This window comes from Callorhinchus milii, unplaced genomic scaffold (genome assembly GCF_018977255.1).
Source record: "Callorhinchus milii isolate IMCB2004 unplaced genomic scaffold, IMCB_Cmil_1.0 Scaffold2, whole genome shotgun sequence".
Lineage (NCBI taxonomy): Eukaryota > Metazoa > Chordata > Chondrichthyes > Chimaeriformes > Callorhinchidae > Callorhinchus > Callorhinchus milii.
In genome coordinates this window covers 112,338,074-112,351,814 of record NW_024704743.1, presented here as the reverse complement: position 1 = coordinate 112,351,814, position 13,741 = coordinate 112,338,074, and the positions used below count along the sequence as shown (strand labels likewise).

Genomic DNA, 13,741 nt, shown 5'->3' with positions numbered 1-13,741 from the left:
AAAAGTTAGGTATTAAGGTGGGATTTATAGACGAATAGAGAGAGCAGAACACTAAACCATAGAGGCAGGGAGTTCCAGTGGTTATGCATAATATGCAGAGCAGTTAACGTGCTCACCTTGCTAGCGAGAGGACCCGGGCTCGATTCCTGGGCGGGGCGAAACCCTAGGCAAGTTTCCTTACTCCACACACAACCGTTTACCTAGCAGTAAGTAGGAGCCCGGTCGTCAATTGATTGGCGGACCACTTTCCAGGGGTAATAATCCCTCAAAAAGATAAAAAAATGTTGTGACCCAAGCTACGACTGTTTCTGGAGTGCTGCTGTGTGCAATCGGCTGCCGCGTTTCTCCCACAAAATACACAGTCAATCCACTTCATAATATATTCTGTGAAGCGCTTTGAGACGTCTCAGTAACATGATAAGGCACCATATTAAATCCAGGATTATTATTATATATGTTAAAACTCCAGCTAGCTGTAACATTGGGGGGACAGCAAATGGAATTTCCTGCTACGTGTAATTACAGTTCCAGTACCGGCATTGTAACTGTTTGAATTCCACGAGCAGAAGATAGTGAATAAGGTATCTTCTGCTCCTGGGATTCAAAATAATTACAGTGCCGGTCTTTGACAGAGTCAAATTCGATATTTCTGGCCGCTGTAGGCAGTAAGCACAGTGAGGCAGGGGCTCATGATACGAGTATGGCTGGCTGGAGGCTACATGGTGTGCATTCCTGCTGAACTTTATAACAAATTCTGTTTCAGGCTCAATACAAGTTCTGAATAGCTAGAGTTCAATAAAATGAGAGTTTACTGTAGTTATACAATGAGTCTGGATTTGGAGAATACAGTACCTGACAATACCTGCACTTTACTCTCGGGTTAAATTGATGCACTTTTCCACAGCCTGTCAGTTGGTGATGTGGTATAATGCTGAGCCTAGTTGCCTGATAGGTAGTTGACCCTCGTTCAATTCCAGGCCATCACGGAACTTTTCATTTTTGACCAATGAAGAACAATTAGGAAAGCTGGGGCTCTTTAGTCTTGAGAAAAGATGTTTCAGAAAAGAACCCCTAAGAAAAGATGTCTTTGGGGACCTCATAGAGGTTTATAACATTTTAAATAATAAATATATATAATAATATTATTAATAGTAATATTTGCTCAGTAAATATACTGGCAATCCACTTTACAGAATGGCCTGTGAAGCGTTTTGAGACGTCTCAACGATATGTTAAGCTGCTATATCAAATGCAAGTATTATTTTAAACGAAGTTGAAAAAGAAAACCCAGAACAGTAGTTTATGATGTACCTGGGCAAAACAAGAGGACGAGTTCAAGTTCGCAAAGGACAATTTCAAGACAGGCACCAGGAAGGATAGTTGAGGCGAGGGCCATGGACGCTGTTAGCAGCATTTTGCCTCCAAAAATACACAATCCGAAACGTTATCGCAAAATCCTGCAAAGCACTTTGAGACATTCTCCCGGCATAACAGGTGGCATATCAAATGTAAGGATTACTGTTATTATCACTGTGGCTAGCTAAATAATGGGTAGTACATTACAATACAATAGTACATCACTGCATCTCAAGAAAATAACAGTTTGACTGAACGCTAGCTTCAACAATGCAGGCATCCTGCATGTCATTTCTGGTACGTGCAGCTGAACATTCAGATACATGTACAAGCCTAACTAGCCATTAACAGTAAATGGCCTTTTGAATTCTGTAGGCTAGTAATTCAGGTTGAGTTGTCCTTTAACAGAATAACTGCAGGCATAAATTATATGTTACTTTAGTTTGATTTAATTTGTGTATTTGCATCGTAAGCATTTTGGGCTGCATCTTCCCATTGCCAGCAGCCAAGAGCAGTGTAACCCACAGCAGGATGGAGATACCGATATGATAAATATATTTGTTGTCAGGTTTCCACTTTCAGTTAGCTTTGTGTCGCCAGGACTAGAAAACCATGTAACATTTATATAGCCCATACACACCCATTTCTGTAGCATATTGGTTAGAGCGCTCTCCTCACAAGCGAGAGGACCTGGGATCGATTCCCGGCCAGTGCGAAACCTAAGGCAAGTTTCCATACTCCACATGCCGCTGTTTACCTAGCAGTAAGTAGGAACCCTGTTGTGAGTCGATTGGCGGATCGCTTTCCGGGGGTAATAATCCCTCCAAAAATAAATAAATAATTTGGTCACTCAATCCAACCAGTGAGTTGTGGGACACTGCTGTGTGAAATTGGCTGCTGTGTTTCACCCACAAAATACACAGTTAATTCACTTTATAGTATATTCTGTGAAGCGCTTTGAGACGCCTCAAAGACGTGATAAGGTGCTATATCAAATGCAAGGATTATTATTATTTTGTGACATTCAAACCTGTGTTATATTTATGTAACACATATGGAGAAATGTGTGGAGAAATGTTTTGAAGCGCTTTACAGAATGTTTATAGAACGTAAAGCCTGATATGTGGGAATTTGCTCAAATCCACTATGGGTTTTCCAGGAGTCAACTGTGGGCAATAGTTTTAAGTGGAAATGTAATTAAATAATACTGTGTGATGATGAAATGTATTTAAATTGAGTTAGTGAAGGTCCATGTAATCTGGTCATTCTCTTTCGATTAATCAGTCAGACAAAATAAATCATGTAGTTGCACTAAAGTGAAGTACTTAGCACAGCCATTTGTATTCTGATAGTTTATGGAACCTGGTTTAGGGTTATCTCCTATGGAAAAACTATCTTCCCATTCAGCCAATGAATCAGAAGCTCAGGCCGTTCCTCCTGATTGGGCTGGAACTGATTGGCGTTTCTTAAATAATTAGTCACAATCACTTGATCACTTGGTTTTCACGTGGATATACTGTGAGCTGTAAAACAATTTACATAGAAAGATCTGGAATAAACATGCTGAGTGGGACAAAGGCTGGTTGATTGGTTCATGCTTCCACTGGTCCGCCCCATCTCTCAGTTGCATTAACGTGAAGTTGTGAAGCATTTGGTGTAGTTGACTACCTTTCTCAGATGGCAGTATTTTGGGGGGATTGTCATAGCCACAAATTATTCCATTAGGATATTCACAGTTGAGGGAAGGACTGATATATACAGTGAACTACTTTTGGTTAAGAATTAATTAACAATTAATTGTATGTGGCTGCGGTAAGAAAGGCATTTCCTGTGTTCTTAGGTGTCAGCCTGGCTTGTCGCAGTTGGTAGCCCTCTCACCTCTGTATCAGATGGTTGTGAGTTCAAGCCCCACATTGTGATTTTGAACTCATCATCTGGGCTGTCATTCCAATACTGTGCTGGGGGTTGGAGGTGCCGTCCTTTGGAAAAGACATTAAATGAAGTCCTGCACGTTTGTTCAGGTAGAGGGGCATTAAAGATCCCATGGACTATTTGATTTTTTGAAAAGGGAAGGGAGTTTCTCCTGGTATCCTGGCCACCAATTCCCCCTGAAAATATTGGTCATTCACTTCCTGGCTGTTTGTCGGACATTGCTGTGTGCAAATTGGCTGCCACATTCATCCACAAAATGCAGTCACTGCACTTTACACGAAATATTGTGAAGCATTTTGAGACGTCTTCCTGATGTGATAAGGTGATATCTAAAATGCAATGATTATTATTTCTTCATATAACCTCATAGATTTGTACTGTCTTGTGGGTAAAAGGGGCTGGTGACTTGTCCTCAACTGCTCAAAACTAGAATTTTTCTTTTTGTAGTACAAAGCCCAAAAAAGTTCCACCTGAAAACCTTCCTTTTTGACCTTGTTTGCGGTCACCTCCCCCCCTACACCCACCCACCGCGACTCGGAGTCAGGCTCCGCCACTGTTAAGCGCTCTGAGATGCTATCCTGAGTGGGAATTCCAATAATATTCCTTAAAGAATCCCGTTAAGAAATACCTCAGATTACACCTCAATACTAGTTAGAGTTGGCAGGTGTCTGGTGAATTTATTCCTGCGGAATAGGAACTCAACCAGCTTATACCTACAGTATTCCTATCCTTGCCAATACTATCACTGGACACACAAAGAGAAATGATAGGTGATGTGTTAAGTAACACGGCATCTCTGAGGTGCCATTATGAAGATTGCTTCCTTTCTGTGCTGTTTATAGAATGCTGAGAAACATCAAATGGGCTCTTGTTTCTTTCTTCCCACTGTTAGCGGACCAGAATCGTACTAACTTACAGTGTAGAAGGAGGCCATTCAGCCCATCGCATCTGCACTGGCCCTCAGAGCAAGCTGTCCATTATAATAAGATGTTGCTTATTTCCTCCTCAATAATTTCTATATTGAATTATTTGAAATTTAAGATTGGTTTTATGATTGGATTAATTAGTGCTTGACTGGCTGTTTGTTCAATTAAAGCTCGGATTGACTTTACTGCAACATCAGTAACATCAAGGAATACAATGTTTGTGGGTAATGTCATTTGTCACACAATGGCTCTATTTATATGACTGCTTTGTCACCGAATTTAAATCTAGTTGACAAAATAGAATAAATGTATATTTTAACCCATTTATATAGAGCTGGTGTTTTGTTAACTAATGTCATAATGATAAAGTTGAGAGGCAGAGATAATGGTGGAATTTTCCTAAATTATGTGTGTACCTGAAGCCAATAATTAATCAACAGTGAGTTCAGATCCCGAGATGTCATACTTAAGCTATAAAGTGCTCTGATCAGGCCTCACCTAGAGTACTGCATGCAGTTCTGGTCACTGTGACACTGTGATGTTTGCCAAGACTCTAGAGGCAGTGCACAGGAAAGAAACGAGGATGCTCCCCAGTGTTAGAAAAATGATCTGTGAACAAAGATTAGATAAGCTACAGCTCTTCAGTCTTGAAAGTAGATATTTCAGATAGGACTTTATAGAGGTATATCACATTTTAAATGGGATTGTAAAAATAAACTCTGAACAAAACTTTAGGATCCACTAAGTTAGTGTTAGAACAAGAAGACATGGGTTTATAGTTGCAAAGGGCATTTCAGAACAGACACAAGGAGGTATGTCTTTACCCAGAGTGTAATTAATAATAACAAATGATAATCCTTGCATTTGATATAGTGCTTTTCACGTCTTCTAGACGTCTCAAAGCGCTTCACAAAATATACGTTAAAGTGAATTGACTGTATATTTGTGGACGAAGGAGCAGCCAATTGCGCACAGCAGTGTCCCACGAACAGACGTGGATTGAAGTGACCAATTTATTTTTTCTTCTTGAGAGATTATTATTAGGCGTGTGGAGTAAGGAAACTTGCCCAAGGTTTCGCACTGTTGGGAATCAAACCCAGGTCTCTTGCTTGCGAGGCAAGTGCTCTAACCACTGAGCTACAAGACTGAAAATTTGTCTCAAAGAGTCTTGGAACACTTAAATCCTTCAGATCAAGAAACATTCCCTATACTTCATTAAGGTGGAAACGTTACTTTCTCTAAACGTTGTTTCATTTCTGGTTCTCTGAGGCAGGAGACTGGAGTCATGTAAAAAAGCAGCTTGAAGCTGCGAAATCAGTAGGGTGGATATTAAAGAAAGATAATACTACTACTAATAATAATTTTTGCGTTTGATATAGCACCTTATCATGTTGTTGAGATATCTCAAAGCACTTCACAGAATATATTGCAAAGTGAATTGACTGTATATTTTGTGGGCAAAAGTGGGCCAAAGAGCCTTCTTCATCCAAATCTATCTTGGGATCTTGTGAACTGGTAAGCATAAACAAATCTGTCCATTTGATTTAGCTTCTATTTTTCCTGATTTGTTAGCCACGTAAGTAAATTCTCTCATATTGCTGTTTTACACAGCAAAAATAGTAGCCTGTGTTATTACACCGAATAATCCAGTGAATTAGTTGCTGTAATACCTAAGGGAGTGTGTGGCAAATGTTAGATGTCAGAGTCATAAAATTAGCATTTATAAGTAAGCATTAAGAAGCTAATTTGTTTTAAAGCTGACCTATTTGCAATATCATTCATCCTAATGACCAGCATTTCAGAAATGAAGCGATGTTTAGAGAAGGTAACTTTTGTACCTCAGTGAAGTATAAGGAATGTTTCTTGATCATGTAGCTCAAGGATTTAAGTGCTCCAAGACACTATCTTGCGTGAAGGGCGCTATCAATGTAAATGCAAGTTATTGTTGATTGTTGCCATCAATTATTTTGAAAGAATGATTGATGTCAAAGGTAGTGAAGGTAATTCTTCCATTAATTCAATGTTGGGCCCTGCGGGATTCTACTGTATTGAGTTGAAATGCACAGTTTGTCTTCCACATGTGTCATCTGTTGCTTTCAGATCAGGAGATTGCTGCTGTGGTGCAGGCAGATGTTACAGCTTTAAATAAGACTTGGCCTTACAAGTTGTACTTTTGAATCCTCTAGTGGCATACAATAGTGCAACTAGATGAAGGTCACTGAAGTATAATAATAATGATAACACTAATACGATTTGATATAGTGATTTTTCTGTCGTCAAAATGTCTGAAAGCACGCCACAGAGTTTACTATAAAGTGCAGTAACTGTTTGAGGCAAACAAAGGGATTAAATAGTAGTGTTTTCTTCTGATCATTTTTTTCAGATCAAACAAATTGCCTGACTTTCTGTTCTTTGAGTCTAAAATTTTTGTCGGCAATTCAGGGATTATGCGTGGGGGGGAGAAATTGCAGTGTTTAAGAAAACATTTCTCTATTTTTGTTCTGGTTATAAACTTTGAAAAAGAAAAGATGGCGAGAGATTTACACGACAGCAATGCTAAGTTTAAGTCAATTGCAGTCGGTAGACATGACAGTGCAGTGTTAACTTCAGGAGGTGTGTTCTTCATGTCTGTCTGACCTATCAGAGCTTTGAAGGTGGTGAGCATGGTAGAGTTCAGGTGCATGGTGCTGTTGGTGAATGAATGATTAGCTGGGCTCCTGTGCAAATATTTGCAAACTGGCTTTTTGTAACTGCTATTTATAGAAATTCGAGTCCAAGGGGCGTGGTGTAGTGATTTAGAACATTGTCCTTTCACCTCCTGGCCTTGAATCCAACCCAGACTGAAGGATAAAATCTTCTTTGATGTTTCTGTGGGCCTTGAGTGAAATAAGTTTGGATAGTCTCAAACCGATTCTTATTCAACATGAATTGACTACACATTGAGTGTTAGTTAACACTAAATGAACAATCACATTCAGACTGGGCGCAGATCCCTTCTAAAAACCTACCTTTTTGACTGTCTTTGGTCAATTCCATCCAACCATCCCCCCCTGTTTCCAGTCCATCTCTGTAAAGCATGTTGAAATGATGACTTTTGTGAAAGGCACTGTTTGAATGGAAGTTTTTATTCATCACTGGTATTAGATTCAGAAGAGTCTCACTGGTGCAATACAACGCAGCACAGATTGAATGCAAATAAAGCCAGACCAGTCATTGAAACGAGTCTTATTTTATTTCATATCTGACCTTGCTTATGTTCATGCATATACAGTTGAAAGAACAGGAAATGTTCTACTCCCTTACTTTCATTTCTTAACAAAATTCACGAGGGAAAAAATAAAACTCCCGAACGAAAACCAATAGTAATAATAATCCTTGTATTTGATATAACACCTTATCATGTTGTTGAGATGTCCCAAAGTGCTTCGCAGGATGCACTGTAAAGTTTGACTGTATATATTTTGTGGGAAAACGCGACAGCCAATTTGCGCACAGCAGCACCCCACAAACAGCCATAGAGTGGGTGACCAATTTATAATACTAATGGTGACTGAAAATACATTGGAAGTAGTTGTCATTCTCTGTCAAATCCTGTTAATGGAGATCAGATTCATAACCACAAATAATTGATAATACTGTATTATAAACAGCATCCATATTTTGTATATCAATACATTTATACCAGTGTACATGTACCAATATATGTGGTGTATAAATACACACATTAAAAACTCATGCATGTTTTTGGGTTGATACAGAAGTCCGCCATATACATGACATTCTAAGAAAATAATACTACATAGATAGAGAACTACTTTGAGATGAAGGTCAAGATTATTTTACACAAACAATAAGGATATTTTCCATCAGTAGGTTAAAGGTGGCAGGCTGGTGTACCTGGAAGGATATTACTGGAGAGAAAGTCTACAATGTAGCATTTCAGAGTCCAGAATTTGGCAAATTGTTGAATTCAGTTTCAACTTTGAAGTTGCTTTTCTGTAGTTCTTAAAAAGAAATGTGTGAGAAAATGGATCCAAAAATGAGACCGTATTTAAAAAATTTGCTAAATTCTGGACACTCTGAACTGAGTAAATCTAGATCCAGGTGGAATATCCCCCCATATGTCAAGCACAGACCAGTGCCTTAATCTACATTGACAGACTAAGTCAATATGATTACAGTTGCTTTTTGTTCTTATAGAACATGTCAGTTAAAATGAGTGCGCTGATGCATATATAGAGGGGTAATGCACTCATGCTAATGAGTTTCACTCACTTTGATGTGCACTACGATATGTGTGTTGACAACTCCATGCATTACAGTTCATTTGTGCATTATTGTGAATATATTTTTGAATGCCATTTGGCTAGCAGTAGTTACATAAAATTCTGAGGGGTTTTGACAGGGTGAATAGGGATAAGCTATTTCCACTGGTCGGGGAGTCAGTGACTCAGAGCCATAGTTATAAGCTAATCAAAGGAAGAGTGAAAGGGGAGTTTGGGAGAATTTATTTCACTCAGGGAATCACTGGGATGTGAAATGCTCTGCCAAATAAGGTAGTAGAGGCAGAGGCCGGTGTGGGTTTGAAGAGGGAAGTAGACAGGTATATGAAAGCTAGGGGCTTGAAAGGGATTATAATATTAATACAATAATAATAATCCTTGCATTTGATATAACGCCTTATCATGTCTTCGAGTCGTCTCAAAATGCTTCACAGAATATCCTGTATAGTGAATTGACTGTATATTTTGTGGGCAAAATGCGGCAGCCAATTGCTCACAGCAGTGTCCCACAAACAGTCGTAGATTGAGTGACCAATTTAAAAAAAACATTTTTTTACGGAATTGTTGCTCGCAGAAAAATGATCTGCCAATCGACTAATAATTGGTATCTGGTTTCTGGATGACTGATTTGGGGATAAGGCAGGTCAGTGGGATGAATAAACAACAATTTAGATTTATATAGCGCCCCTCACACAGGGTAGCATTCCGGAGTGCTTGAACACCTTGCTCTGAGAACTGGTGCAAACTCAATGGGCCAAATGACCTCCTGTGCTGTAGATATCTATGATTCTAAAATTCTGGACCATTTGATTAGTGGTAAACCATTTGGCTAGTCGTAGCCACTTGGGCTTCAGTGAACCACTTAACTAGCACTAAACTACCTGGCTAGCACTAGTCCACTTGGCTTGCAGTACATGTAATAAGAAAACAAATTCTTTTGGTACAGGCTGTATGCGATTCAGATAGATGTGATCATTTGTTAACATTATGAACTGGTCTCTTTCTTGGTAGATTTTTTTGATGAATGTAGCCTTGAGGATGACATTACATTTTATTAGTTCAGCAGTTGGTTTTAAAATTGAGTGTGGTGGGGGGTGGGGAGCTTTGAATGGTAAATGTGTATAGATTTAATAGTTACAGAGATAAGATATACCAAGTTTTGTTGGTTTCGTGTATTAGTGCTGGGTGAATTCAGATAAGACACCGTAGATTGCAACTCTAGTCTTATCTATATTTTCTGAAGAAAGCATTTTTCACAATCTCTAGTGCAAGTTGTGCAAAGTGGTTTTGGAATTATCCAGTCAGACTTAAAAATGTATTTACGTTCTCAAGTTCAGCTGCATAAGTAGCATTCAGAACTTTTCAATAAATGAGTGTTAAGTACTAAAGATACTTGGAATCAATAGCTGTCATCCTTTTGTTTTCCAAATGAAATTTAAGGATTTCTCTTTGGTCAGCCGGGTGTCTGAAACGTGCAGAAACCCGTCACGAAGTTTAAGAATATTCAAACCAAACTGAGAGTTCCATGCATCCCACCCATACATGGAAATAATAATGAATAAATCATAAAAATCAGTTTGCAAAAGGAGACCTGTATGAGAATTGACTTGATAGGACATACTGATACAGTTGGGGAGAAATTCCACCTGGGTATAGGTTTTTATGTATTATTTATGTAGCGTTTCAGAGCATTCGGATTTTGGCAAATTCCTACAGCCTTAATTTTGAAACTGGTTTCCTGTAAGATCTTTTAAAGAACTACAGAAAAAGAATTGCAAAGTTGTAAAACTTAATTCAACAATTTGCCAATTTCTTTGGACGCTCTAAAGTGTGACATAAAGAATAATCATTTCAAATAGCAACGTTCACAACAGAAGAGTGTCTCAAAGTGCTTCGTGGGATACTCTGTAAAGTGTTGTGACTTTGAAAACAAACATAAGTAGCTAATTTGTTCTACAAACAGCCTTGAAGTGAATGTCCAGTTTTATTTCGGGGACTGTTAGCCTGGAGAAACATCCTTCTCTTTTCGAGTGGTGCCAAAGAATGTTTAGCGTTACCTGAACAGGCAGGCATAGGTTTTAACGTCTGTTTTAACATCACATTATTAAACTGAGTAAATCTAGAATCAAATGTATTGAATCTTATAGGTTCTATAACTGCTATTTTAAAAAAAACACATGCACAGGTATTGTCCTCAGAGACAAAATTAACAGATATCAGCTTGGCTCAATTGGTAGGACTCTCACCTCTGGGTTAGAGGATTGTCGATTAAAAACCCCACTTTGGAATGCGATTTTATAGTCCCAGCTAATAGTCCAGTGGCAGAGAGCAGCGTGTTGGAGGTGCTGTCGTTCAGATAAGATGGAGTCCCATTTGCCTGTTCTTTAGTTCATTGGTAAAAATCCAATGATGTTAGTCAAAAAGGGAATAGATTTTCTACTCTTCTCCTGGTAACAATACTTCAGATAAAATCATTCATTCACCTCATGCATGTTTGTGGGGCTTTACTGTGAGTGAAATGGTTGTTATGTTTTGACAAACAATTGTCACTGCATTTGACAGTAATTTCTGCACAGTGCTTTGCGATGTTTCAGAATGTTATTAGATGCTGTAAAAATTTAAGTTCTTTCTTACTATTTATAAGATGAGTATTATAATAAAAATAATCCTTGCATTTGATATAGCATCTTATTACATTGTCAATGTATCTCAAAGCACTTCAAAAGATTTTACTCTAAAGTGCAGTATATTTGTAGATGAATGTGGAAACCAATTTGCACACGACAATGTCCCACAAACCGCTATGAAATGAAGGACCAATTTTATCTGGGGATTGTTGGCAGCAGGAGAAACTTAGAAATGTCATGGCATCACAGTGTTTAACGTACGGTAAAATGCAATAGAAATAATAATAATTTCAAATAGCATGTTTCACATCAGGAAAATGTCTCAAAAGTGCTTCATGGGATAGACTGCAAAGTGTAGTGACTTTAAAAGCAAACATAGTAGCCAGTCTGTGCACAGCAGTGTTCCACAAACAGCCGTTGAGAATTCCTTTGGCGTAAGTAAATACATGTGGGGTACTATGGTTAGTACGGTAGTAGTATGGTTACGCTCAAAGGCTAGAAATATGTTTGTGGCAGGCTCGCAGTACTCCACGGCACTGCTAATGATGCTTTTGTCTACAAAATTCACAGTCGCTATACTTTACAGTACATCCTCTATTGTGCTTTGAGATGTGCTCCTGACACGAAGGGCTCTATATCACATGGAAGGATTATTAATATTATTGTTATTATCACAGACTAGCCAGCCTGACTCATTTGGTAGGACTTGAAGGAACAGACTGGAAGCCCCTGGGAGTAGGGATTCTTCCCAATTGTCACTATTTAACCACGCAAGCCCTAACAGGTAGAGTGATCCTAGCTGGACAGTACTGGGAAGGCTGCCAGACAATGCTCAATACGACAAGCGAGGCATTTTTAGCTGGTTAAAATCCAGCACGCACTCTTTGGTTTCCCAACATTGGTTCCTGCCAATTGGCTCCTAAAACTTTCTTGAATTAGATAAGCAGGGTGCGTCCTTTTGAGGAGAGTACATTCCTGTAGCTCGGTGGTTATAGCACTTGCCTCGCAAATGATGTCAGTGGGACAATGCTGTGTGAAATTAGCTGCCGCATTTTGCCCACAAAACATACAGTCAATTCACTTTACAGTATATTCTGTGAAGTGCTTTGAGACATCTCGAAGATGTGATAAGGCACTATATCAAAGGCAAGGATTATTATTAGCATTGGATTCCATTCCAGACACAGAGAAATTGTCTTACTTAGGCAGAATTCTCAGTACGGTTCAGATACTTTAAGCATGGTGATGGGTTTCTGCCTGTGTCAGACCTGCGGCTGATCCTCCTTCGCCCCCCCACCCCCCTCCGATAAAGCTGTGATAATTTAAGGGGGCTGAGATGGTAACAGAAACACGAGTGAAGTACAACCAGTTATCAAAATTCTTTAATCTCCAATGTATCACTGACCTGTCGCACACTTTAGAGTGTGTTATTCACTAGAGTATTTAAACATAGTAAGTTTTTTTTAATCTCTATTTCTATTTTTGGTTTCCTGTTTCCTGCTTACATGCCACACTGTGTCGCCAGGAGAGATACCTAACGATGCAGCAATGGTTATTAAACCATTAAACGTTCATGCAATAAAAGTGATAAGAAGCCAGCACTTGCACTGTATCAAGTTGTTTTTCCACACACTTTTTCTTAATTTCAACTGTAATGTTGGCTCTTGCTGGCAGCAACGCCCGACAAGGCTTCAATGTTTAGCATTTCCACAATCTGTCATGATCCAGTTTTATGTCAATGGACCATTTCACTGGATCAAATGGGCTTCATTCTACTTGGATGTAGTGCAGGTAGAGGGGTGCAATGGGTCCTTGGGAAGCAGCATCCAAATCTGCTCTATGATGTTAGAAACAACAATGGCGGCCACTAATCGGAGACAAAGAGAGTAGCACTGAAGATCAGGGACTGGCTTCTGACATAATAGTAATAATCCTTGCATTTGATATAATAATAATAATACTTCCCTCTGATATGGCACCTTATTACATCTTCGAGACATCTCAAAGTGCTTCACATTAAAGTGAATTGACTGTATATTTTGTGGGCGAAACCCAGCAGCCAAATCCGCGCAGCAGCGTCCCACAAACAGTCGTGGATTGGGTGACCTATTTATTTATTTTTGGAGGAATTATTACCCCCAAGAGAGTGATCCGCCAATCGACTAAAAACAGAGGTCCTACTTCTAGGTAAACAGAGGAATGTGGAGTAAGGCAAGTTGCCCAACGTTTCTCCCTGCCGAGAATCAAACCCAGGTCTCTCACTTGCGACGCGAGTGCTCTAACCACTGAGCTACAGGACTCCACATAAGGAGCCTAATCCCGTCATTGAGCCGTCTCAAAACGTGTCACAGAATAAACCGGAAAGTGAATTGACTGTATATTTTATGGGCAAAACGCGGCTACCAATTACATACAGCAGTGTCCCACTGAGTGGCCAAATTCTTATTTATCCATTTTTTTGGAGGGATTATTATGCCTGGAAAAGTGAACTGCCAATGGACTCACAACCAAGTTCCTACTGACTGCCAGGTAAATAGGCTTGTGGAGTAACAAAATTTGCCTAAGGTTTCATCCCAGCTGGGTGGGAATCGAACCCCGTCCTCTTGCTTGTGGGTCC

At 39.3% G+C, this 13,741-nt stretch overlaps 1 protein-coding gene across 5 annotated transcripts in view; it reads left to right on the top strand.

Moving 5' to 3' along the window:
- LOC103174581 (hepatocyte nuclear factor 4-gamma) overlaps positions 1-13,741 on the top strand; it is a 51,267-nt gene that overhangs the window by 20,707 nt on the left and 16,819 nt on the right. The window lies entirely within an intron of this gene.